Here is a 3,394-nt window from a genome sequence, read left to right as displayed (position 1 = left end):
CGGCTCTGGGGCTTCCTCCCTGGGCGGGGCCGGCCGTCCGCAGGAACTGTCACCAGGACCGGGCGGCGGGGACTGGGAGTAACGAGCGGACGGAGCTCTGTCGGTTCAGGACCCCCCGGTGCAGCCTGGACGGAGGGGCTAGGAGGCAGTGGCCGGTGTGGACAGCGCCGGGAGCCCGAGGAGGACACCGGCTCTGGTTAATGCACTTGGTCATTGGAGGCGGGCACTGGCACGGAAATTGGTAAAATGTGTTACGAAACACTGACCGTAAACGGGGCCGCCTAGTAACAACCGTGACTCGGTATTTGTAGGGACGTTCTCATAAAGTGGCCGGATGGGGATGGCCAAGCGTTACATTTCACCGCTTATCCGTGCGCTGTGCAAAGTCCTGTGCGCTCGCCCGGCCTCAGAATGCTCCGAGGGAACTCTGCCGTTTTCCCAAGGTTCCCGACAAGGAAACCGGGGCCGAGGGCGGTGAAGCAATGCGCCCGGTCGGACAGCAGTGAGGAGCCACCCGGGGAAGGCTGGCTCTCCCGGCTCTCACCGGCTCTCACCGGCGGTCTTCCCTACAAACGGCATCTCAGCCCTGAAACAGCCCCGCAGTGCAGTGCTGAGCCAGGATCCAGGCCTGACATCCCTGGGTCCTGACCTTGTGATTTCCAGCAGCTACAGTCCTTGCCTCCCTCCCATTCCAGGTCACAACAGTTCTGAATCTTCCAAACTCCAAACTAAAAGAAGGCAAAACTATAATAATAAAAGCATAATATGCTAATTAGACTGGACAGCCAAACGACCTTCCAGACATCCTTCCAGATGAAACGGCAGCAGGGGCCAAGGCAGAGTGGTTAGGGGCGATCGGGCAGGCAGAGTGGTTAGGGGTTACCGGGCAGGCAGAGTGGTTAGGGGTGACCGGGCAGGCAGAGGGGTTAGGGGTGACCGGGCAGGCAGAGTGGTTAGGGGCGATCAGGCAGGCAGGCAGGCAGGTAGGCCAGCAGTTAGGAGTCAGTGGTTCAGGGTTGCGAGAGGGATGTCTGACTGCTGGTTTAGGCCAGATCCCGGATTGCCAGAGAGTGCAGGTGGGGCTGAGAGACCCCCCAACCCCCACCAGCCCTGGGCACCGGGCCTCTAGTAGCTGTATAATAGGATACAGACTTGTGCTTGGCAAATGTTGCCTATATTTGTGAATGTGTGTGGGAATTGTGTTCCCTCTTCGTGTTTAAAGGATAAAAATTAGTGTTCAAAGGTATAGTTGAGGACAAATGGTTGTAACCAGAAATTAAATGGACCTCTCACATCTGGATAAGAAAGGAACAGGAGAGAGGATTAACCAAGAGAAGTTATTGTTTTGTGAATTTTTTGCCATATATATTTTTAACTTAATTTTCAACTACAGTTGTCATACCGAGAGGGATGTCCGACTGCTGGTTTAGGCCGGATCCCGGATTCCCAGAGAGTGCCGGTGGGGCTGAGAGACCCCCCCACCCCCACCAGCCCCGGGCACCGGGCCTCTAGTAGCTGTATAATAGGATACAGACTTGTGCTTGGCAAATGTTGCCTATATTTGTGAATGTGTGTGGGAATTGTGTTCCCTCTTCGTGTTTAAAGGATAAAAATTAGTGTTCAAAGGTATAGTTGAGGACAAATGGTTGTAACCAGAAATTAAATGGACCTCTCACATCTGGATAAGAAAGGAACAGGAGAGAGGATTAACCAAGAGAAGTTATTGTTTGTTTTGTGTATTTTTTGTCATATATATTTTTAACTTAATTTTTTACTACAGTTGTCATATGATATTACATTAAAGTACAACATAGTGATTAGACATTTACATACCTTATGAAGTGATTCCCCTGATAATTCTAGTACCCATCTGACACCAGACATAGTTATTACAATTCTAGAGGCTCGGTGCACAAAACGGGCACCGGGCCTCTAGTAGCTGTATAATAGGATACAGACTTGTGCTTGGCAAATGTTGCCTATATTTGTGAATGTGTGTGGGAATTGTGTTCCCTCTTAGTGTTTAAAGGATAAAAATTAGTGTTCAAAGGTATAGTTGAGGACAAATGGTTGTAACCAGAAATCAAATGGACCTCTCACATCTGGATAAGAAAGGAACAGGAGAGAGGATTAACCAAGAGAAGTTATTGTTTGTTTTGTGTATTTTTTGTCATATATATTTTTAACTTAATTTTTTACTACAGTTGTCATATGATATTACATTAAAGTACAACATAGTGATTAGACATTTACATACCTTATGAAGTGATTCCCCTGATAATTCTAGTACCCATCTGACACCAGACATAGTTATTACAATTCTAGAGGCTCGGTGCACAAAATTCATGCACTGGTAGGATCCCTAGCAGCTGCCGGCTGCCCGCCGGAGCCTCCCTCCCTTCCCCCGGCCAGCCCCACCCCCTGATCGAACTCCCAGGCAACTCCTGGTCGAGGGGACAATTTGCATACTACGCTTTTATTATATAGGATTAATGACTATGCCATACTTTACACCCTGTGACTGTTTTTATAACTGGCAACTTGCACTTGGAGCCTCCAAGTACAAATTGTAAATGAGCCAAGAGTTTATAAAGGTTACTAGAGTGGAATGTTATAGATATGAGTTAGTTAGGTTCATATGGGACCCGACAGTCCTGAATTCTATGTAAATCATGGCTATTTTTAAATGACAGATACCTTGTTTTGCTTCCTTTATGGCACAATATGTTTTTAATGTGATGGTTTTTATTGAGGTGTACTTTAAATGCAATGTGTACAGATCTTTAAGGGTTCAGTTTGATGGACAAGATGTAGGACATTTCTATCACCCAAATAGTTCTTTGTGCCCCTCCCAGTAACATAACTTTTTAAACATGAGTTTTCAGTAGCACTGGACTTGAAAAGAATGGCACAATATTTTTAAAAATTGTTATGTCGCTCTAACTGTAAAGAATAAATAAAAAGAGAATCTATCTATCTATCTATATCTATATATATAGAGAGAGGAAATATGCAAATTAGGCCGGGATGCCATAAGGGGTCAGGACCCGACAGGAGGAGGTTACTCATGCAGGTGAGGCCGGAAGCGCAGATGGATACAGAGAGAGGGAGGCCAGCCCGCAGCCTCTGCAGCTGAGCGCAGGCCCGGAGAGGAGATGGCAGGCCCACCTCTCGCAGAAGCAGCACAGCTCCCTCCCACCTCCCATGGAATCAGCATGGCTTCTTCCTGCCTCCCACGCAATCGGCACGGGTCCCTCACAGCTCCCGTGGGCACCGGCAGCTCGCTTCCGCCTCTCGTGGAAGCCGCATGGCTCCCGTGGAAGCAGCGCGGCTCTTGGCGGCATGCTGCAGTTTCCGCCGGCTCCCGCGGAAGCGGCGGGCGGCCTACTATGCA

The sequence above is a fragment of the Myotis brandtii genome, unplaced genomic scaffold (assembly GCF_000412655.1).
Source record: "Myotis brandtii unplaced genomic scaffold, ASM41265v1 scaffold460, whole genome shotgun sequence".
NCBI lineage: Eukaryota > Metazoa > Chordata > Mammalia > Chiroptera > Vespertilionidae > Myotis > Myotis brandtii.
The sequence above is the reverse complement of the archived record's forward strand: the minus strand, read 5'-3'. Positions refer to the sequence as shown.